The sequence below is a fragment of the Papio anubis genome, chromosome 2, assembly GCF_008728515.1.
Source record: "Papio anubis isolate 15944 chromosome 2, Panubis1.0, whole genome shotgun sequence".
In the NCBI taxonomy this organism is placed as follows: domain Eukaryota; kingdom Metazoa; phylum Chordata; class Mammalia; order Primates; family Cercopithecidae; genus Papio; species Papio anubis.
Genome location: NC_044977.1, coordinates 67,878,408 through 67,902,537, shown reverse-complemented (window position 1 = coordinate 67,902,537; position 24,130 = coordinate 67,878,408). Strand labels below are relative to the sequence as shown.

General features: G+C 45.6%; 1 long non-coding RNA gene across 1 annotated transcript in view; it reads right to left on the bottom strand.

Annotated features, from left to right (window-relative positions):
- Positions 1-6,244: 6,244 nt before the first annotated feature.
- The window catches only part of LOC103881973, a 148,442-nt gene continuing 130,556 nt past the window's right edge, over positions 6,245-24,130 (bottom strand). Inside the window, exons 4-5 of the long non-coding RNA XR_004182134.1 lie at positions 15,252-15,423; positions 6,245-14,723 (exon numbers count right to left, since the gene is read on the bottom strand). This is a non-coding gene — a long non-coding RNA (uncharacterized LOC103881973). The remainder of the gene's footprint in view (positions 14,724-15,251; positions 15,424-24,130) is intronic.

Sequence of the window (24,130 nt, the reverse complement as noted above, 5' to 3'; positions counted from 1 at the left end):
AGGATATGAAAGCTGTGAAGGCCGAAGACCAGAAGCCAACCCAGACTTTAGGCTAAAGCTGGGGGACTGGGGTGCCAGGGAAGAATGATCCCCGAGCAGAGCACAGCAAAGATGAGATGTCATCCAGGGCAAGGCCCAGAGGAGGTCACATGCTGTAAAGTCCCTGCAGTGAGAGAGCATGGGGCACCTAGGGATCAGAGCCAGACACAGTCAAGGGCAAGAAATACAGGTAGGCAGGAGCCAGACGGGGAGAGGCCTGGTAGACCAAGGCATGGGCACTTGATCCTGTGGGTGATGGGGTGATGGGGAGCCATTCAGGGGCTTGATGCAGGGTCGTGTAGATTAGATTTGTACATCGTTACACCTTTAGACATGGGCACCTGAGGTTCTTGCTTAGGGTGTGATTTATAAGACTCTTCCCTGGACCCCACAGCCTCCCTAACAACCTGGTTGAGGAGTCGGTGATCCCAAAGGATATGCCACCTGGAACGTACACCTACTTCTTTATGCATCATGCTTTACATACCTGGAACTCCTGCTCCAAACACCCTGAACCTACCTTTGGGGTCTGTGCACACCTATTTCTATTGTCCCCCTTCCTTCTCCAGGGAGGCCGCTGCAGCCTTTGTCCAGCAGGCCAATCTGAGAGGCAACTGTGTGTGTACGGGAGGGGTTGGCAGCTCTTGAACTTGCGTTCTGTGGGGTCCACATGTGTGGGGCTGGAGATGGGTCTTGCACCCTCCTTTGTGCTTTTCTCCCAGGTTACAGTAGGTATCAGGGGCAGGACTGTTGCAGATTTGCTCTCTGGCTGGTCAGAGGGGAACGGACTAGGCGAGGCCTCCACACTCGAGGCCTGCAGACCTGTTACAAGCCTGTTGTCAAAATCCCAGCCAAAGAAAATGGTGGGTTCTGGCTAAGTCGTGGTGGCTACAGGTGGGGGAAGGTGACTGATTCAAGAACTATTCAGCGGGTGACCTCATACTGTTCCCTGTCTTGTCTTTGACTGCTCATGGGAACCAACCCACCATTCCACAGGGAGGAGGAGAAAGTAATTTGAAGCTAGCGGGGTTAGATGCAGAAACAATAGGCTCATCCAGACTATATAGAAAAAGGTAAAAGAAAAAAAAAATCAGTGACACACAAAAGCTAATACAAGATTACTTCACTTGCAAAGAAAGAGCGTTGCTGAAAGACAGGACCTCTGGTGCATGGCAAAGACTGAAGAAGAGGGAAATCAGGGAGGGAAGCTTTGAGTTTATGTGAGACTAAGGCTAGGTAGTAATCTCATGCTTTCTCATTGCTGCCAATGAAAAAATGTTAGCTTGCCATCAAAAAATAGAATTTCTGGAAAACTTACATCCTCCACTATGTGCGTGAGGGCTTCCCCATGTTTGAAGACTCTTCTGATAAGATCAGTGTGGATATTAACACATGTGACCTTTTGATATTATATAACAAAATGTGTCAACATTTGGTAGATGTGCGGAACTCTGTGAACCAATATTTTCCAAATAGTTGATATAATGTTATAGAATCACACATGGGTTAAAGGTCCATTTAAAACACAACATAGATTGATTTTAATATGATAAAATATAAAAGCTCACTGATAGGGTTTCAGATTTCAGGTTGCACCTAACCATTACAAAACTACCACTTGTTGAGTTTTGGTACAGTATCAAAAAAGAATAGCCACAGTTTTCTGAAGAGGGTGTTAAAATTGTCCTTTTGTTTCCAACTGTATGAAGCTGGATTGTAAAATATACTTCAACCAAAACAATGCATCACAATAGATTGAATGAAGAACATATATGCAAATCTGGCTGTCTTCAATTAAGACAGAAATTGAGGTCAGGCATGGTGGCTCAAGCCTTCAATCCCAACACCACCTTAGGAGGCTGAGGTGGGAGGATTACTTGAGCCCAGGAGTTCAAGAACAGCCTGGGCAACACAGTGAGTCCTTGTCTCTGCCAAAAAAAAAAAAAAAAAAGAAAAAAATAGTGTGGTGTGCACCTGTAGTCCCAAATACTTGGGAGGCTGAGGCAGGAGGATGATCGCTTGAGCCCAGGAGATCGAGGCTGCAGTAAGCTGTGATCGTGCCACTGTACTCCAGCCTGGGTCACAGAGCAAGACCTTGTCTCAAAAAGAAGAAAAAAGAAAAGAAAAGAAAAGAAAAGATTAGACTGGCAAAAATGTAAAAACAATACAACTTTATTTTACTAATTTTTAAGAAAATATAGTTATTTTTCATAAAAATATGATATACATGTTAACATATAAGGGGTTTATTATTGTTATTCTATTGAATTAATAAATATTTTAAATACATATTTTTAAAAACATTCTTTGGGCTCCTGTAGTTTTAAAGTTGTAGGGTTCTGAGGCCAAAGTTTGAGAACATCCGTTCAAACTATTTCTTGGAAAATCTCACTTTTTCACTTAACACCATGTCAAGGACATCTGTTCAAATATAATATCTAATAATGTAAATAATGCTCCCTTTTTAGTACTTAGACTATGCCCAGAGACTGTGCTAAGCAGTTTGCAAGCATCAACTCATTTCCATTTACTGTTTACAAAACAACCTGTGTGAGGTAGGTACATTTACCGCTATCTGCAGATGAAGAAACTGAGGCACAGAGAGGTTAAACTGCTTGTCCAAAGATACACAGCTACTTAGGTGATCAGCCAGTTTTGAACTCAGGCACTCTGACTCTAGAGCCTGCAGGTTTCATAGTAACCAAAAGTATGGAAGTCCCAATATCTCTGTGAATAAACATACCTTGAGTAGGTTTTAAGGACTAGAGTGGTATATAGGGCTTTGCTTAGGAAAACACTGCAACATAAATTTGGGTAGGTGATTTATGTAACCATGAATCTTTCTCACCATAAGTAATCTGTGGTCTTGGTGTACCTGTTGTGTTTTTGCACAGGTCTTCTAGTACCCCCAAAAAAACTCAAAGACCAGAGAAGACTAGCTGTTCACCTGCACACTCTTTTGAGATCCTCAGTGAATACCTAGGGTTTCCCTGCCAAACTGTGAGGAGTGCCTTCTCTAACCCACCTCAATCCACCTTCTGTCTTCTTATTTACTCCTTCATGACCCCATAGTTTTCCTGTAGCCATGTATCCCAATTGCTAATGATCTGTTTGTCATCTGGATTGCTCAGACTCCTGCTCTCTCACTAGATCATGTCAGGGTCTAGTTGCTCCTTGAGAACAGGGAACTTGGCTGTTTGCATTCATCTTTGGGTCCTGTGAACCTAGGACAGTGCTCAGTACACTATAGCTCTCGTAAATGCTGGTCGAGTGAATGACTGTGAAGTAGACACTCTCAGAGCTCTGCACCTAACCCCTTCACTGTTTCTGTTTACACCAGCTCCTGAGGGACTCTGTTTCCTACCAGTCTATCCCTGCGCTTCTTCATCAGGGGCTGCCATCAGACAACTGGAGCCTTGCTGCACCAGTCAAGTGCTGGCGGTACCTGAAAATGTGTGCCCCTCTGGGGACAGCCCTTAACCAATGGTGGTGAGAATTGCAAGTAGAAATACTTCGTCATATCACCCCTCATCAGGACACCCCAGATGCACCCCACTCTTTCCAAAGCTCCCCTGCAAGATTGAATCTAAAGTACCCTTCACAGCAGGGGTTTCCAACCCCCGGGCCATGGACCAGTACCTGTCCATGGCTTGTTAGGAACCAGGCTGCACAGCAGGAGGTGAGGCAGGTGAGAGAGTTAATTTTCACCTGTATTTACAGCCACTCCCAGAGCTCGCATTACCACCTGAGCTCCACCTCCTGTCAGATCAGCAGCAGCATTAGATCCTCATAGCAGCACAAACCCTATTGTGAACTGCACATGCAAGTAATCTAGGTTGCCCACTCTTTATGACAATCTAATTCCTGATGATCTGTCACTGTCTCTCATCACCCCAAGATGGGACTTTCTAATTGCAAGAAAACAAGCTCAGGGCTCCCACTGATTCTACATTATGGTGAGTTGTATAATTATTTCTTTATATATTACAATGTAATAATAATAGAAATAAAATGCACAATAAATGTAATGTGCTTGAGTTGTCCCGAAACCATCCCCCCACCCTCCTGGTCCATGGAAAAATTGCCTTCCATGAAACTGGTCCTTGGTGCCAAAAAGGTTGGGGACTGCTGCTTCATGGGACTTGACTTGCCACCATACCCCTGCTTGCTCCTTTCCCCTTCCCATCTGACTTCCCCACCACCCTGTGTTTTTTCCTGCAACACTTCCTCATTCAGCACACATATCTTTGCCTCTGAGTCTGCTCTTGGAAAACTGGACCTAAGACAGTTTAGAACTGTGTCTCCCTAAGAGGCATCACCCCTCATGCCTTATGGACACTTCATGTTTGTTGAATGAATGATACCAAGATCTCATTTATAATCCTAGAGCTCTTGGGCAAGATTTAAGGAGTGGAATGGCTAAGAAAGAAACTGTTTCAACAATATTCTCTAGAAACCTTGATAATGAAGACCTCTGGGAGGGTGGTATCTCCAGTGGAAGGCTGGAGCTGGTTCCTTCTGGCTTGTGGGAGCCAATTGTTCCACATTCTGGAATTTCGTAAGCCACTTGTTAAATTCTAAGGAGCTTGAAATTGGCCATGGTAGGAGTATTTACACCACAGAAATTGGCAGATGCTCCAAATCACAGCTATTCCCATCCTCTCTTCTACCTTCAGGGAGCCAGTTTACTCCACATTACTGGACATAACCCTTCAGGGTTAACAAGGAAAACCTGTACAATAAATAAAATATAGCATATTGGCTAAAACTATGGGTTCTGTAGCCAGAGAGACCTGGATTCAACTGTATTGTCATTTATTGATTCTCTGACTTTGGCAAGATACTTGATTTATCTGTGCCTGTATTTTCTTCATCTATAAAGCAGGGCTAACACCATTCATCTCTTGACATAATACATTTGGTCTTAATGCCTCATGTGTAGAAGCAGCTCCATGAATGCTGGCTATTAAGTTAGAACCAAGAGACACATAGAAAGTCCTGGAATATGGCCTTGGAGACTACTGTTATGGTGCCCTCAGGTCAGCAGACTTCACCTCACTGCTTTATTCTTTAGTTGTCAGTGCAGCCCTGTCAGGTCACCTTGACCAAAAGCTGTGGTCTGGTGACCTCTTAAGAGGATGAATTGCTGGTCTCAGCTGAATGCTTATCACGTAGATACCCAAGGCACCAGATGTTGGCTCATTCTACAGATCTCTCGAAGAAAGAATGAGCACTGGAACTCTGTCTCTGTGGCTGCCTTCTAGAAAAGACAATCCACCGGAGGCAGATTTGTTAGCAGGAGCTGTGCCCAGATGGCTGGAAATCACATTGCCTCTGAGAACAAGACGCACGGTCCTGGGGCACTACAGTGACACAATCCCATCAGACTTGGCACCAACAAAGCAATACATTTCCTGAGTCAAATGCAATTGATTAGCTAAACTTGAGCAACCTGAGGACTGTGTAGCCAAAGCCACCACTGCCCTGCCCATGTCTCCTGGGAACCAGTTCATACCTGCTGGCTTCCTTTCTGCCACTGCTGCCTTCCACTTTGGCCACTGTCAACTCTGCACAAGATACATGCCCCTAGGAGTAGCTGGCAGCCCATGATTGATCGGAGTTGGTGGCTAAATCCCCAGCTTCCTCACAACTTGGGTGAGACAACTCAGGGGTGTGCTCTACAACGTCTCCAGAGGTAACTAGTAGTGGAATGAGTCCAGTTGTCCACAGGAGTGACCTGCTCATGACACACTGTGATGGACTGCCTTCCCTTCCCTTCCTCATCTCCCCACACCCCTACTAGTACCTCCTAGCTCACTTCCCAGATAAAGTATAGGCCCTCACAGCTTGGTTTCAGAGTCTACATCCAAAGACAATAGATGCCAATTATTCAACACCTACTCTGGACTTTCCTCTGTGGAAAGGTCATAAAAGGGGTGGGTCAGGGTCACTGTGGAGAAAGAATAATGAGCCAAGCTAAGAATGACAAAGCGGGCTGGGATTTCTTTCTTATTTTTTTTTCTTTTTGAGACAGTCTTACTCTGTTGCCCAGGCTGGAGTGCAGTGGCATGATCTTTCGGCTCACTGCAACCTCCACCTCCCGGGTTCAAGTGATTCTCGTGCCTCAGCATCCTGAGTAGCTGGGACTACAGGCGTGCATCACCATGCCCAGCTAATTTTTGTATTTTTAGTAGAGACAGGTTTTCACCATGTTGGCTAGGCTGGTCTCAAACTCCTGACCTCAAGTGATCTGCCTGCCTCGGCCTCTCAAAGTGCTGGGATTACAGGTGTGGGCTGGGATTTCAGATGAAGGATTGTTCTTCTTCAGCTGGCCTTTCATCCTTCTTGGGTTTTGACATGCAATGCTTATGTCAACCTTATAAACATTTACTGCAAGTGTTTTACCAAGACCCAGAATTATGGGTTTGCTGAGGAAGCCCTGGAAAAAATGGAGCAGACATTTAAAACGAAGTTTCTGGACTGGACTTTTCCATGAATAATAATAAAAGACAGCATTTATGAGGCTCTTACTTTTTGTCAGATACTGTGACCAAGGGCATGATCTTATTCAGTCGCCACAACAATGCTATGTGGCGGGTCCTACTATGTTTCATTTTGTGGTTGAAGAAACTGAGTCTCAGAGAGATTAAGTCATTTGTCCAAAGATGTCCAGACAGGTAGGTGGTGTAGCCAGGAATCCCATGGTCACCGGTGTGCCAGGCCCAAAGTGTGATGAAGATGTATAGATCAAAGCCTCCCTCTTCCTCTACCCCACTGGACTACCAGATCCAGGGAATGATGCATTTCTCTGATTGGTTCTGTTTTTAACAAGGTGCTGATGCTCATTGTGGAATACTGCAAAATTCCCCCTCCTTTCTCGACCTTTCTGCCTCTGCAGCAGCCTCATGTGTTCATCACAGGCACATCAGGTGGACGGGAATGAAAGCCACTGTGACAAACAAGACAAAGGCCACCGTTGCCAGTGGCCTGGGACCTGAAAACAAGTCATTGTGTGTTAATTCTTCATGGAAGAAAACGAAAGGTCGTGTGTGTCAGTGTGAATGCTGGCTGTGAAATTAATGCTTTAGCCAAATGACTCAGTCGAGACAGAAACATGATTTTGTTCGCACTGATGTGAGCCAACATCTCAAAAAAAAAAAAAAAAATGCTGCTTAGAGTCAATGGAATCTTCGGAGGCCAGGCCTTTCAGTTTCTGCTGCTCCTAACCAAGCTACTTTGGTCTCTCTGATTGCCGCCCTGCAAAAACCAGACAGAACTCACTTTTCTCCATCTTTCCACAGGTGTAAGAGTACCAGAGGGAGGAAAGTGGAAGCTACTAGAGGCAGGAAGCATAAACCGGGTCCCGATCCCTGATTAATTGAGAATCAGCCAACTTGGGAAGGGGACGGCTGCACAAGCCCACAGAACACAGACTCCCAGAGGAGGCAGGGGTAGGAAACTCTTGGCTGTGGCCCGATTGTCTGGGAGACGGGAGTCAAGATGGCTTGGTTTCAACAAACTGGCTTTGATTACTTGGCGTTTGGCTCTGTGTTCTCTGGCCGGGTCAGCCTGACCCAAGGTTGTCACCCCAGAGGACTGTGAACTAACATGTGCAGTTAACTGGCCACTGCTGACCTGCACCTGGAAGACAACGTCTCAGTTGTTAGGGCTTTTGTTGGCCTGCTCGGGAACCGATTCTTTTTGCCTGCAAATTATTACAGGTTCCTGAGGGAACCATGCCAGTCCTTGCCCTTTAGCTGCTCTGCTCTGTGCCGGGGGTAGAGGCTAAAAGAGGAGACAGAATGGGGATAAGGAGGAGAGGAGAGGCCGTCCTTTGGAGGTGGATATTTTAAGGCTCTAATGTTAGCTGTGGTTGGAATTGACCAAGGGAGGCACGAGCAAGAGGTTGGCGGGCCGGAAGAGGAAAGAAATCAGACTTTCTCTCCAACTCCTCTCTCTCCTTCTCTGCCTCAAATGGTCAAAATTTTAGGGAGACAGAATACAACAGGGCTGGGATTAGGATGAAGTGAATGAGGCTGAGTTGTGCAAATACGAGGTCAGCTCCTGACCTTGTTCATCATGGAATTTTTGTATTAATGTTGATATTTTTTAAATGTTGCATTGAAATATTTATCTTGATTACTGAGCTTTTTGACATTTCCTTAGACTTTACCCCAGAGCAAGAGCCTTGCTTGGTTCACCCTGGTCCTGGCCTTGCCTTCCAGTGTGTGGGACACATTTACATACAGAGAAAAATAAGCAATCCAATGGTCTAACTCTACTGGATATTCTCTATGCTGCTTTCATGCACTCAGTAATGTGTAGTTGAGCACTTCTATGTCAATGAATATAGTTCCACATTGTCCTGGGCTTGAAGGATGTGTTATCAAATATTTTACTAACCCCCCCATTGATGCATCTAGCAGGATCTGTCCATGCCCTGCCCATATCTCTAACATTTCCGTGTGTTCCAGCCAAACTCCACTGCCAGTTCTGCATTTCAGATCTGCAGAATGCCATGCTGCCTATCACTTCAGCAGGGAAAACTGCCATAGAATTAACACCTGCCAGGAATAGCTCTTGACCAATGATTAAGAGGGAATTGGTGTGTAAATACCCCAGCTCCCTTGCCCATTGGGTGGGACAACTCAGGTGTGTGCTGTACACAGTATCCCAGAGCTTTCTCCATGGCTGCAAGCTCCAGTTGCCCACAGCAGTACTTGGCTTAATAACCTGCCTTGATTGACTGTCTGTGCTTCTCCATATCACTTTTCCTTTCCCTCCTGGGGCTGTCTACACCCCCCAACACAATAACAACTGCACTTGAATCTTTGTCTCAGGATCTGCTTCTGTTAAGAAGGCCATTCCGATTATTTTGAATTTTTCAATATTAACATGTTCACCACCCGTATGGATTTTAGCATATTAATAGCCCCCACCCCCTCCTTTGCGGATGTGGTCCATACAAACCAAGGGTAATAGAAGAAGGTAAAGTAAAGAGACAGAAACTCTGAAATTCTACCATGCATCTCAGAGTTATGTCCTATCAAATGAGCCTTTCACTATGTGCTGTGGCATCAAAAGTGTTGAGAAGCATTGTTCTCACTGGTCAGACTGTGCCTTCACCTCTGTAGCTCCAGTGAGTGACGCATAGTAGATAATGGATAAATACATGTTGCATGAATAAAAGGAGGAGTAATTGGTTCATGCTCTGAGCCTCTGCCAAGCTGAGTATGTGAGACCATTTGATTTACCTGAGCAATTGAGCATCTGTGCCTCAGGACTCTCTAGTTCTACCATCAAGACAGAGAATGGTGTGATACTCAGGTTAACAAGGTGAGTCCAAGAGAATTGCCCTGGAGGCATAAAACAGGGGCCCAGCCTTTGGAGATAAAGCATGCTGTGGTCCTAAAAGGCAGCAGGAGAAGAATCTTCCCAAAGTGAGAGTCAGGCCACAATACCTCCCCTGGGAGGATGTCTGTGCCTGTGTATGTTGGAGAGAGAAGGAGCTTTTTCATCCCAAGCGAGTAGAGAGGTTACATCCTCTGACTGCTTCTCCCTCTCTCTGTCTTTCTCTCTCTCCTGCTGTGAAGGCCAAGTATGACTTCACAGAATCCCTAAGCTCCATAAATCAGTTCTAGATCCATCCCTTGCAGCTGTAATGAAAGCAGGATTTTTAACAAAAACTGGATGCTTCTACTGTTTCAGTTGCTATCAATTTACTCTAGAAGCATTTTTCTAAGACGAGGAAGGAAATCTAGTTACTCCAAGAGCTGACAAGGGAAGGCTGGAACTTTTCCTGAAATGTCCCATAGGAGCCCTGGCTTTTGAGTACATAGCGCTCTTTCCCCCACCACCACCCAGCTGCCAACCCAGATCAAGGTTGACTTTGTTCATGTGGCCTTTGTAAATGGCTTGTCCCAGACAGTGACCCATCTGATCATGTCTGAGCTACCCCACCTCTTTTCCCCTATCTCCTCCCCACACTGAAGATTCCTGCTCTGTCCTGTAATTCCCTTGGAGAACAGATGCTGCCATTCCAGAACCACCAATACTGCTGGGAGTTTGCATTTCAAGAGACAGCAGCCCCTTTAGGAGGAGCCGAAATGGTGGTCAGCCTTCCACTGTCACTTTGAAAGGTATAACATTTTATTCCCTGAGTTTGTATGCCTCCATTTTGACTCATCTTCTCTTCATTTCTGTCAGCATATTTACCTGTACTTCTGTCCACGGTTAAATCTTTGCCCACAAGGAGTTCACCTTGGAAATGACAGCATGACCCGACTTCACACTAAACATCCTAGATCATACACACAGACGGTCCTTTCACCTGGGACAGATGAGGAGAGCCAAACTTAAGATTTGTGTCATATGAAGGCTTGTTCTCAGCAGCCTGGCTCCTTGATCTTGCCCAAAAGGCAACTTTTCAGCTTCCCATAAATCATTCACTCACCTGCATTACATCATCTTTGCAGGACAACTGCATAGAAGTAACCTCCCAACCCAGCTGACCAACCTGAGCAGGTAGCAAGAGCTTCGTACATAACTTCCTAGTGGCCTCCTTGCAGGATTGGTTCCCTACCCACTTGTGTTAGTCAGCTATTACCAAAACAATGCTGCATAACAATCCACCTCAACATTTGGTGGCTTAAAATGACTATTGATTCTCTCCACTGACTGTACAGTTCAGTTAGCTCCAGGCTGAGGATCGACCTCAATCTGCTTTACTTGCTAACCAGGGTATGCTCTTTTCACGGTGAACAGTGGGAATGCCAGAGACCAAGCTGAATTGCACACTTCAAGCCTCTGCTTATGTTGTAGTTGCTCATATTCCATTGACTCAAGCAAGTCACAAGGACAAGCCTCAAGTCAGTGGGGCAGGGGAAGTATCCTGTTCCCTAAATGGGCAGGGAGAAGAGTGAACATTTGCTGAACAATAAGATTATCAATCACACTACCCATCTAGCCTCATCTTGAGCCATCTACCCCTTAATTCCTATTTAGCCAGTCAAAATGTACTGGGCAGTCTCTAGCCTCAGGACCTTTGCATATGCTGTTCTCTCTGCCTGGAAGTCTCTTTCTCTTCCTAGTCCTCAATTACTCCTTCTGATTCTTCAGATTTATGTCTCCTTACTTCTGCAGAGAATTCTGCCCTAATCCCAAGACCAGGTTGAGCCTACACTCTGTACCAGGCACTGCCCTTAGTCACTGCCCAGCTTCCAGGAAGTCGCTCCATTCATAGCACTCTGAGAAAGCTTCCCATTTTCATGCTTTTGCTCCCTCTATCTGTGGTCTCCTGTCTTTTCGTTGTTGTTGTTTTTGAGACAGTATCTTGTTCTGTCGCCCAGGCTGGAGTGCAGTGGCGCAATCATGGCTCACTGTAGCCTCAACCTCCTGGGCTTATGATCCTCCCACCTTAGCCTCCTGAGTATCTGGGACTACAGGTACATATCATCATTCATGGCTCATTTTTACATTTTTTGAGGAGACGGTATCTCACCACGTTGTCTAGGCTAGTCTCTAACATCTGGGCTAAAGCAATTCACCTACCTCAGCCTCCCAAAGTCCTGGGATTACAGGCATGAGCCGCCACGCCCGGCCCATCTGTCTTACCTGTATCCATTTGGCTCCTTTGTATAATTCATAGCTCAGCCTAAACATGACTTTCCCTGAGCACCTAAAGTAACACATTACACTCTGCATAACACTTACAATTGACTTTTTTTTTTTTCTTAGTCATTGGATAGCTCCACCAGCACGTATACCCCGGTAAAGAAAATTCTTGTCTAATTTACTCAACCCCATGTCACCAGAGCCTGGCACACTGCTTGGCCCATGGTAGGAACTCAAATATTTTAAAAGCGAATTGCAAATTTGGTAGTAGTGCTTCAGCAGGCCTTGTGTCTGTGAGGCTGACCTCTGCAATGTCTGGGGCCAGATCTGTCTGTTTGCGGTCACACCTCTTTTGCCTAAGACAGGCCCAAGCGGTTAGTTACCTGGCTCAGCACGAATATGTGTTAAGCCTCTGAAAGGCGTTCTCAAGGTTGAGTTCTCACTGGCACAGATGTCAGTGCAAGTGGTTAGGTGACCCAGTAAGAGAGGGGAAGTGAGAGAAGGAAGGGAGAAAAAGCCCTACAGGGTGTGTCTGCGGGGAACTGGGGTCCGCAGTATGGGGCATGGAACACACCTTAGCTATCCCCATGGAGGGGCACAGGAGCTGGGGTGTGTGTCCACCAGGCATGGCTGAGGGCAGCTGGGGACTGGAGGGGTAACACCCTGGAACTTCTGGTCTGGCTTGTACCAGGGGCTGGGCTGGCTAGGGCAGCCAGAGAGGACCCTCGGGCAAACCCAGCAGTTGTTGGAAACCATTAGGGTGGGATCAGCCTGCCCAGGAGTGAGGGTCAGCGGCCACAGGCAGAGCCTGTTGGGGTCTGTGACAGAGACCGGTGGAATGAATGAGCTACCATCAGGGAGAGGACAGCGGGGTGAGGAGCAGGGCGGTCAGGCATGGAGAGAGATAGGAGCCATGCCGAGGCCAGCTTTTACAGCCACGTCTGGAGCAGCTCAGGGGTCTTAGGAGGGAGGGGTCCTTCCGATGAATGATGACTCATCCCAGGGGTGGGCCTAGGAGGATTCCGAGCCCAGAGTCCAGGCTCAAAGCCATCGGCAATTACTTGGCAATTCATTCCCGGTTTCTCAGAGGTAACAGCCAACTCAGGAACAGTGTGTTGCTGCCTTTAAAAAGGTTTAGAACATTCCGGAAAGAGACCTAAATTTAATAGCAGGAGAGAGGGAGGAGGGGAAGTGGTTGCAGAGCCTGGAGGGAAGCCAGGAATCCTGCCTCCTCCTCCCCAGCCTTGGAGGAGGTGCGGACGTGTGTGGGCAGGTCGTTTCTGACCCATGGCAGGTCCCTGTTGATGGTCAGGCTGGGGACCGTGCCGGCCTTTTTGTTGTCCTGGGGTTTCCTTCTAGCCTATCCCAACACTGTGCAGTGCCTATAACCAAGAAGAAAAAGAAAAGAAACAGAGGAAACTCAAAGCAGCCAACCTCTCTGATTTGTGAGCGGCTTGGGTCAAGGACCGGTGGTTGAGCCAATTTTTAATCACAGCTCACCTGCCTAGTCCCACCCGTGGGACCAGTGACCACTGAAGCCAGGCGAAGGCTCACGTCTCCCTTTGCGGTGGTTTCTGTGGTTATCTCCGCTGCACTGCACACCTCCCCTCTCCCCTCCTCCCCTCTTCACTTCTGCCTGTGCGCCTTGTCCAGACCGACTGCCCTAAAGCTGCTTTAACTCAAGCACTGCCGGTCCGTGGAGGTCCCCTTGGACACCCATACTGCACAAGGGTTGTAGGACCTTGCCTCTGGGGCCAAATGGTCCGCGTTCAGAACCTGGCTGCGCCAACCACTGGGTCCCAGTTTCTCCGAGCCCTGTTCAGTGAGCGTGTCTTCCAATAAGCGGGGTGAGCCTCACATCACCTCGTTCATCTGGGGCCCAGGGAAAGCACGGTGGTCTGTTCCAGCACTGGAGGAAGCACTGTCTGTGTTGGCCTCGTGGAGAGACGGCTGTCCTCTCCAGAGAGGTCCCTTCCCAGAGAATTTTCAAAGGCAGTTTGACCGTTAGCAATTTTTTTTTTTTAAGACACAACTTGAGAATCTTTTCTCCTGTGTTTCAAGTGACTTCCATTGGTGTGGTTTCTCCCAGGGACACCAGCTTGAGAATCACCTGGGGAAGGGGTAGGGTTGGGAGAGGAGGGGGCTTATCAAATGCAGTTCCTTGGGACCAGCTCGTCCTTTGCTTCTCTCAGAACCCCTGTGAGCAGATGAATAATCAACCTCCCTTACCATAGATGAAACTGAGGCTCCGAGAAGTTAAGGGACATGCCCACGATGATTTAATTAAATAATGACAGGCACATCTTCAACTGCTGCAGCCCCGGCCCTTGTCACAGGCTCCCTGTGGACCCCAGCTGCTAAGCATAAACAAGCCCATAGTGCAGCAGCCACAACTCAAGCTGGGGGGCCTTTGGGGAGGTAGATTTTTATCTCCCCCCAATCAGGCACAAGTGAGAGTTTCATAAATAGTTCTAACACAGCTGCCTTCCACAGCCAGCTCTTTGCACTGTAAACAAACAAACAAACAAACAAACAAACAAAAACCTGATTTCAGAAACCATGTCCCCAGGCTTCATCGTTTCCTTCTGTTTTTCAATTCTTTGACATTTGCTTTCAGGGGAACTTTCTCAAACACTTCATGCATCCATTCAACAAATATTTATTGAGTACCTTCTATGTGTCAGGTGCCATACAAGGTGATAGAATCAGCTGCTGTGAATAAGATGAAGGTCTTGCCTTTATGAAGCTTCTACTCAAGAAAGCAAAAAGGGCAAGTGTCAGAGGGAAATGAGAGCTAGTAAGTAACATTAGGCAGGTGATAGGATTTAGGATATGCTCCCCAAACTAGAGCATCTTGGCATCTGAGAAAACCACAGAAGCGGGAAGGTCTCTCTGATCCCCACCCCCTCCCCTGAAGCACACCATCAAATATCATAGAATCCTCTGACCTTCTGCTCAAGTCGGTCATAAAAGCCTCATGTGGAATACAGTGGAATACTACCCATGTGGGTTGTGCCCAACTCATAAGCGGAGGAAAGGAGAGTCCATGACGCAGGGACTCAGCGAAGAATCTGAACAAACAGGCCCCCAGGTTATTATCAGTAGATCACACCCCCTGTGTCCTATCACACTTCTCCAGGACTGTCCACCTCTTCATCAAACTTAGCGTAAAAATACACAGGTTTCCCCGTTGTTGTTGTTGTTTGTAGTCTTTCACTTCTAAAGGCTCCCATGTCATATAAAACTATATTAAATAAATTTGTATGCTTTTCTCTTGTGAATCTGTCTTTTATGATAGGTATCTCAGTCATAAACCTAGCAATGGGTGAGGAAAGAAATCTTTCCTCCCCTGCACAAGGTAAGCAAGCTGGAGTGTGAAGGTGGAGAGGTGTCCTTTATTTTAACTCTAAAAGACAGAGACTTTTACAAAACATAACCTCAATGCCATTATCGCACTTAAAAAATAACCAGGACTCCTTAATATGCGATCATGTCCCATCAGTGTTCACACCTCCCCATTGTCGCAAATATTTTTGCATGCTATGAACTTTACTTAAATTCAGGTTCAAACAAATCTCTTTCAGTCTTTAGGTTCTTACCCATTTCCTTTCTTTGTTTTTGTTTCTTGCAGGTTTTTGTTGAAATGGCCAGGTCATTTGTCCCCTAGAATATCCTGCAGTATGGATTTTGCAGATTGCATGCCTATGCCATCATTTCATCTGTTAGGAGGTGCCATTGTATGCAGAATGTGACATCTGAGCAGAGACCGGACTGAAAGACACAAGGGCGGGAGCTATGCAGAAATCTGAGAGCAAGAGGTTTCCGTTCAGCTTTCATTTTTTCTTAGCTTTACTGTTCATAGTTATGACCTCTGAAACCTCCTTCTTTTTTCATGTAAGTTCCCCTGCCCGACTATTACAAGTAACCCAGCTGGCTCATGCCTGTAATCCCAGCACTTTGGGAGAACGAGGCAGGCAGGAGTTCAAGACCAGCCTGGCCAACAGAGTGAAACCCTCTCTCTAATAAAAATACAAAAATTAGCCAGGCATGGTGGCATGCACCTGTAATGCCAGCTACTTGGGAGGCTGAGGCAGGAGAATTGCTTGAACCCAGGAGGCGGAGGTTGCAGTGAGCCAAGATCATGCCAATGCACTCCAGCCTGGGTGACAGACTGAGACTGTGTCTCAAACAAACAAATAACAACAACAACAACAACAAAAACAAGTAACCCAGCTGCCTTCATCAACCTACAGTGAAATATGTGTGGTTAAAAGCACTTGGCCTTGAAAACTGGAAACAACCTGAATACTATCAGCAGAACAAATCAATCAAGTGCAGTGTATTTCTAAGTGGAATACTACTCAGCAATGAAAAATGAATGAGCTACTAATTCAAGCACCATACACATGGGTAAATCTCGAAAATAAGTTGAGTGAAAGAGGCTAGATACAAAACAACACACAGGGTAGGCTACCACCTATGAGGTTCAAGGGCAGGCAAAACTACTCTGAGCAGCACTTTCTTTGGGAGTGATAGTGACTGGAAAAGGGGCATAAGAGAACCTTCTGGAATGCCAGGGAAGCTCCATAGCTTGACCTGGGTGGTGGTTGCACAGGTGTATGCATAGGCAATAGTTCCTTACACTTAAGATGTCCATATCTTCCTATTTGTAAGTTATACCTCAATTTCAATAAAAAATTAAAATCAGGTGGACTTTGGATTCAGGCAGACCCAGCCACTAGTTAACTGTTTAACCTTTATCAATTCTCCCATCTGCTTAGGTCCTGTTTCTTCAACATAAAATGGAATAAATACAACTTACTTCATTAGTATTGCATGCAAACACTTCACACAGTGTCTGGCAGATAGGAAGCCCTAAAAAATAGCTATTATTCCTTGATAATGTTCTTACTAATATCTGCCCAGCTCCCAACCCATGGCAAACTCAGGGTGCAACCTCAAACCAGCAGACTCTGTGTTTGTCTCAGCTCCACGCGACATGTCTCTCTTAGACTCACCGAAGGACTCATATTTGTAACTTGTTCTTTAATGATATGCACATTACCTCCTGCTGCTATTCTTTTAACATGTTGCTTTTATTTGATCTAATTGGAGCCACAGCGTGGTTAATCACAACATTTAGTGGGAAGTTTGAAGAAGCCAATGGGTCCCTCATGTGTGCTGGGCTGCAACGCCGGCCCTGCCAGGTCTCCCTGGAGCCTGGAGACAAGAGACTTATTGGGGAAACATCCTATCCATTTGGAATCCTTTCTCAGAGGACCTTCTTTGCAAAGCTGCTGCCAAACATTTGCAACTGGTTTTTCAAGAAATCGCAGTTTATTGGGGCTGGGAAATAATCTCAAAATTGACTTCTTCCCATCCATTTCCTTTCTCTGTGTTTGATTCTAGCGGTTTCTGTTGGAGCGGCAGGTCATTTGTCATGTCTGGATGTTGCTGCCCTCATCTCTGCTCAGCTGAATTCCCATTTTCCTTTGGGTAATGTCTCCCTTGGTGACATCTTGGTTCAATTCTGGAACTTTTCAGACACTTTAAGTTACTAGAAAAAGCCCATTCCAAGAAATGAGACTTAGTGTTTTTGTAAATATATTCAAATATAAAAGATATGTAGAAAAGTACACAGATTACAAGTGTACAGGTCAATGAATTTGTATGAAATGAACGCATCTGTGCAAACTCAGATCAATAAATTAGACAAGATCATAATCTTACAAACCTTCCTCTAATCATCCCCTCCCAAGGTACCTGCTGTCTGGACTTCTAACACCATAGATCTGTTTTGCTTCTCTCTGAACTTGCTATGAATGAAATCAAATAATGTGTCAGCCTAGCTTTGTTGGCCAGCACCTGTGTCTCTTTGCCTCTTTGCCTGGGGGCTTCCTCTGAGGATTGGAGCTCACTCTGCCAGAGCAAGCAGCAGGCTGAAATTAACCAGGGAATTAACACCTTTCAAGACCAGGAGGCAATCAATGGCTCTTCAGAGTTGTTGAATCAGTATCCCAGCCCCTGTGAGGAATATCTCAGAAGGCATGGTCTCTATTGACTGTCAGAGGTCCCCAGTGGGACTAAGCTCCTATTGCCTGCAGTGATACTTTGCTCTGTGACACACTCTGAAGAGTGTGACTTCTTCCCTTCCCTGATTCGCTTCCCCATTTCTCCTATTAGTGTTTCCTGGAATCCCCTCCTAAACAAACTAATTGCCTCAGAACCTGCATCTAAGGGAACTATAACTAAGACAACCCCTGATTGTCTTCCAATTCCTTTTGCTTGGCCTCAGAAAGCACAGTCCCCTTCCTTTCCCCAGTGAGGTTAGAATAGCTTTAAAAAACAAAAAAAGTGAGGGAGGAGGAGGGTGAGGAGGAAGAGAAAGAAGAATAAAAGGAGAAGGAAAGGAAGAAGGAGAAGGAAAAGAAAGAGCTGAAGGAAGACGAAAGAGATGAAGGAGAAGGAGAATTACACTCCTTCCAAGGCTACAGGACTCTCCCCTCTCATTTTGTTCTTTTAAACTGATAGCTTGTGGAAAGGCAGTAATGATGATTAGTAGTAACAGGGCCCATTCTGCCAACCTCGTCAGGCCTGAGGACAGTGTGCTGCCTCCTTGTTCTCCCCTATCCCAGCGGTGGTGCAGAAATCTCCCTAGCTCTGTGCCACTGTCAGCCAGTCTTAGATGATGGGAGAAAATGCCACTTAGTCTCCTGTTATACATTTTCAAGGCTGGTCTTAGCCTCCAGTCTTTCAGGCTTCTCCCAGACACCAAGAATTTACGTCCTCATCATTCTTCATCTTCCACTTGGGACCCTTCAGTGGGGCTTAGATTCTCCCAGCCTGCCCCTTCCCAGTCCTGGATGACTGCCTTCTAAAACCAGAACCGCTCTTGGCACACCTAGCAAAGCAAGGAGCTGCAAATCGCTCCACTAATGGACTCCACTGGGATTTCAGAGGTAAACTCCTATTGTAAGATTTCTGTGTCAGAAACTTCCACCAAACTCCTGCATATTCCTCTTGCTATCAAGGAGGAAAGGCCAAGACTCTAGAATATGCAGTTTTCAAGTGCATATCTGCCTCCACAAGGCACTCTTGGAGACGGTAATGTGCTCACTGATTGAGCACATTTTCAATATGAGTTGATTTGCAGGTGGCTGGGACTGCAACATCAGGCAGAGCCCTCCCCAGCTTCCTTGACACAGGGGGCCGAGGTTGGGCCTCTGGGTTCAAAAACTCCTAAAAACTGTTGGCAAAATGTTGTGTATATTTGCTCACCTGCGTTGTTCTGAGGAATAGTTTTGTAGATTTCCAAAACTCCTCAAAGTGGCCTAGGACCCCATATTATTTGCAAACTATGCATCCAACAAATGTCTAATATCTAGAATCTGTAAGGAACTCACACAAATTCACAAGCAAAAAACAAAAAAATTAAAAAGTGGGCAAAGGACATGAACAGACACTTTTCAAAAGAGGACATACATGCCACCAACAAGCGTATGGAAAAATGTTCACTATCACTAATCATTAGAGAAATACATATCAAAACCACAATGAGATACCATCTCATACCAGTCAGAATGGTAATTATTAAAACGTCAAAAAATAATAGATGCTGGTGAGGTTGTGGAGAACCTTATACACTGCTGATGGAAATGTAAATTAATTCAGACATTGTGGAAAGCAGTAAAACAGAATAACCATGTGACTCAGCAATCCCATTATTGGGTATATTCTTAAAGAAATATAAATTGTTTTACCATAAAGGCACATGCATACATATATTCATTGCAGCACAATAGCAAAGACATGGAATCAACCTAAATGCCCATCAGTGTAGATCTGGTAGACTGGATAAAGAAAATGTGGTACACACACACCATGGAATACTATGCAGCTATAAAAAAAAGAACAGGATCATGTCCTTTGCAGCCACATGGATGGAGCTGGAAGCCATTATCCTCAGTAAACTAATGAAGGAACAAAAAACCAAATACCACATGTTCTCAGTTATAAGTGGGAGCTAAATGATGAGAACACATGGACACATGGGGGGAATAACACACACTGGGGCCTATCAGAAGGTGGAGGGTGGGAGAAGGAGAGGATCAGAAAAAATATCTATCAGGTACTATGCTTAGTACCTGGGTGATGAAATAATCTGTACACAGAACCTTTACGACACACAGTTTACCTGTAAAACAAACCTGCACATATACCCCTGAACCTAAAATAAAAGTTAAAAAAAAAAAAAAAAAAAAAAGAAGAACTCCCTATTGGTAAGAGAGCTGATTATTTGAAAACTGAGTAACCCTCCTAGGCTACTGTGATCCCGCTTCAACTTTACCAAATAGACACAGGTAACCCAATTATGGCCAATTAGCCTTGGGGCTGGGCTCTAGGCCATGATGCACTCCATTAAATAAACCCAACTCCAGAAGACCTTGAGGAATGATGTAAATCTCCTCCTCCAAGAACACTTGAATCACACCCTGAAACGTAGGCTACATTTCCTCTTCACACATTTCTTTTCTCAAATTCTGACTCGTGGAAGCAGCTACTCTCCCCAAAATCTCCTTTCCCTGCCTCTTCCTAAAGGCCTGCTCTTGCCCGTTTCTCTCACCTCGTGCACCTCTTTTTTTCCAGGTAGCTTGAACCTTTCCTAACTCAAGCCTACTTTGTCTCTCTCAGCTTCTTACCACTGTCCCCTCCACTCATTAACCTGGGCAGCTCAAGGAAGGAGCTATGGAGCCAAGCAACACAGGCATAGAAGTCTAGAAGGTAGCAGAGGTGCAACAGCTCCAAAAGCTATGTCCAAATCACTTTATTGGTATCATACTGGGTAGACAAAAATGAAACCAAAGCAAAACTTACCCTGTATTTTATTTTTATGTTTTATTATTATTATTATTATTTCTTTTTTGAGATAGGGTCTCGCTCTGTCACCCAGGCTGGAGTGCAGTGGTGTGATCATAGCTTATGGCAGCCTCAACCTCCCAGGCTCAAGCAATCCTCCCACCTCAGCCTCCCAAGTAGCTGGGATCACAGGCATACACCACAATGCCCAGCTAAAAAATTTTTTTTTTTTTTGACAGAGTTTCGCTCTGTCGCAAAGGCTGGAGTGCAGTGGTGCGATCTCTGCTCACTGCAAGCTCTGCCTCCCAGGTTCACGCCATTGTCGTGCCTCAGCCTCCCAAGTAACTGGGGCTACAGGTGCCCGCCGCCATGCCTAATTTTTTTTGTATTTTTTAATAGTAACGGGGTTTCACCATGTTGCCCAGGCTGGTCTCAAACTCCTGGGCTCAAGCGACCCTCCTGTCTTGGCCTCCCAAAGTGCTGAGATTACAGGCACGAGCCACCACCCCTGGCAGTAGTTACCTTTAAATTTAAACTGTATTATGAAAAAAATGAGGTAGGGCTCTTTAAACTGACATAGATATCTAAGATATATTACGCAGGGAGTACCAGGACATACAGAAAAGTATTACTTCCTTAAGAGTAAGACACCTGGGACACAAAATTTAAGGGTGCGCTCACTGTCAGGGTTGTGCAAACCATGTCCCTGGGCTAACATGAGCCTGAGAGTGGTTGCCTCCTTAAATTCTGCACCCTTGGCCTGGCCCTGATATGAAAAGAAAACAGTAAAGCAGAACCATCTTATACATGTGTAGTATGACCTCGTATGTAAACACTACGCGTGTGTATTAAAAATATAGAAATCTCTGGAGGGATCACGCCCAACCTGTTCTTAGTGTTTCATTCTGAGATGTGGCATTGGAGGGAAGAGAGAAGGGCTTCCCTCTTAACTGTACCCACTTCTGTACTGTTTTAAATTACAAAATAACAATTATATATGGCTCTTATAATTTTAGACAAGACAGAAAAGTAAATAGAATAATAAACCGTATTACATGTCAAAGGGTCTACAAAAAATATATACACAGACTGGGAGGATTTTCTTCTGTGGTCAGATGCGAATTGTGAAAACTGAGACATGTTGACGATTCTTCTTCCCCTGATTTCAAAGCACCCTCAGTCCGCACGGCAGCCGCCACCTCTGATTCATCTAGTTTGAGGTCTGTTCATGCAGCAGATGGAAGTCAGCATGCCCTTGGGACAACACGGCAAGGGTGGAGGGTGATAACATTCCCCTTTCTCTCCTGCAGAGTGAGGGTGAAGGCGACAATCAGCTGCCCCTTCCCATGGGGTAGCACTGTGATGGGAAAGAGTGAGGCAGAAGAGGCTGGGACTGCCCCACTGCAAATGTCTGGCTGGCAGACACACCTAGGAAGGCTCTTAGCCATCCATGAAGAAGCCTACACATTAGAGTTGTTTTTCCAGACTCCAAACTTTCTAAGCAGTGATATTTATCCACCTATCTTATCCAAGTTTTTCAGTGAAACGTTTAAAATGTACACATTACTCCAAGCAGAGCAGAAGAATATAACGACTTCATTGTTTTCCTTCCTGGCATCCTCTGCATGTCCCTTGACCCCTGGCTCTTCCTGCCTGACTCGGGAGTTCTCCATCATTGGCACTGTTTCCATCATTCTTGGAATCAGACAGGAGATATACCAAGCCTGTGGCCCAAGGGTTTCTTGTCAACACCCCAGAGAATTGTGAGCTTACTGGAGAGTCCCCAGAGCAGTGGTTCCTGTCTCATGGGAACTTGCACCCCAGGGGACACTTGGCAATGTCTGGAAACACTTTTGGTTGTCACATCTTAGGAGGAACTCTTGGCATCTTGTGCGTGGAAACCAGGGATGCTGCTATAAACAACCTCCAATGCACGGGGAAGCCCCCACAACACAGAATTATCTGGCCCAAAATGTCAACAGTGCTGAGATTGAGAAACCTTGCCCTAGAGCCTCACTACTCAAAAAGGGGTCCATGGACCAGTAGCATTGGCATGTCCTGGGAGCTTGTTGGAAATGCAGAATCCCAGGCCCCACACAAACCCCAAGTTGAGATAGAGCAGAAGATGAATAACCCCTGTGTCAATCAGGATAGGCTAGTCAGTAAACATTCGTGTAGAGGGCCAGAGAGTAGGTACTTTAGGCTTTGAGGGCCAGATGATCTCTGTTGCAACTACTCAACTATGCCTTTGTAGTGTAACAGCAGCCCTACATGCTAAGTAAACAAATGCACATGGCTGTGCTCCAATCGTTTGGCCAGCATCACTTTGCTGACCCCTGGACAAAGTCCATTTGTGGAAATAAATGATCCCCCAAATAGTGAAGATTATTTCTCATGCACACTGCATGTCCATCATGAGTTGTCTGAGGTCCCTGCGCCATGCCAGCCCCGGTCAGGAACCCAGGGTCCCACATTCTACCATCACAACCTTCACTGATCATCAGGGAGGGAAAATACGTAGCAGGCACGGCACATGTGGTGCACAGACCAAGCATGCATTTGCTCCTGGAGCTTCCACCTGAAAGTACCACCCACCTCTCTCATATTTTATTGGCCAAAGCAAGTCATCTGGCTGTGCCTAAATTCAAGAGAGTAGGAACATATTCCCAGAAGGATGGCAAGGCCTAATGACCATGCCTAATGACCACCTGGATCTCCTCTCCTCAGAAATCCCAGCCCTACCATAGGCTTAATTCATCCCATCTATGAAATCCATTAACTATCTGGATAGACTTGAGCAGAGTTGCATCTCAGATTAGGCATGGACCACTTAGTGGTGAGTTCATCTCTTCCTCATGCCTTTATAAGGAATAACAGTACAAGCATACATTTATGTGATTGTCTGTACTGTGCCAGGCACTGAGCACTTAATATATTTCATTTATTTCCAATCTCACAACAGTTCTAGGAGGTGAATGTTATCTGCCTTTTACAAATAAGAAAACCTGAGACCAAGAGGTGATGTAGCCTGTCCAAGGCCACCAGCTGGTAAATGGTAGAGTTAGGATTCAAGTTCAGGTCTGTCTAACCTCAAAGCTTGTACATTTTAACATCATCTTTTGTTTTTGTTGTTGTTGTTTGTTTGTTTGTTTGTTTGAGACACAGTTTCACTCTGTCACCCAGGCTGGAGTGCAGTGATGCCATCTCAGCTGACTGCAACATCTGCCTCCCAGGTTCAAGCAATTCTCATGCCTCAGCTTCCCAAGTAGCTGAGATTACAGGCGCAAACCACCATGCCCTGCTAATTTTTTGTATTATTAGTAGAGATGAGGTTTTATCATGTTGGCCAGGTTGGTCTCAAACTCATGACCTCAAATGATCCACCTGCCTCAGCCTCCAAAGTGCTAGGATTACAGACATGAGCCACTGCACCCGGCCTATACTTTTTTACTTTTAATCTTCACAATAATCTGATGGGGTATGTATCATTAGACCCATTTTACTGATGAGGAAAAGGGGCCAAGAAGTTAAGAAATGTGTCCAAGCTCACATATTCAATGGTAGAATCAAGATTCCAACCCAGATCTACTGACACTGAAGACTGCGCTTCTAACAGTTTCTA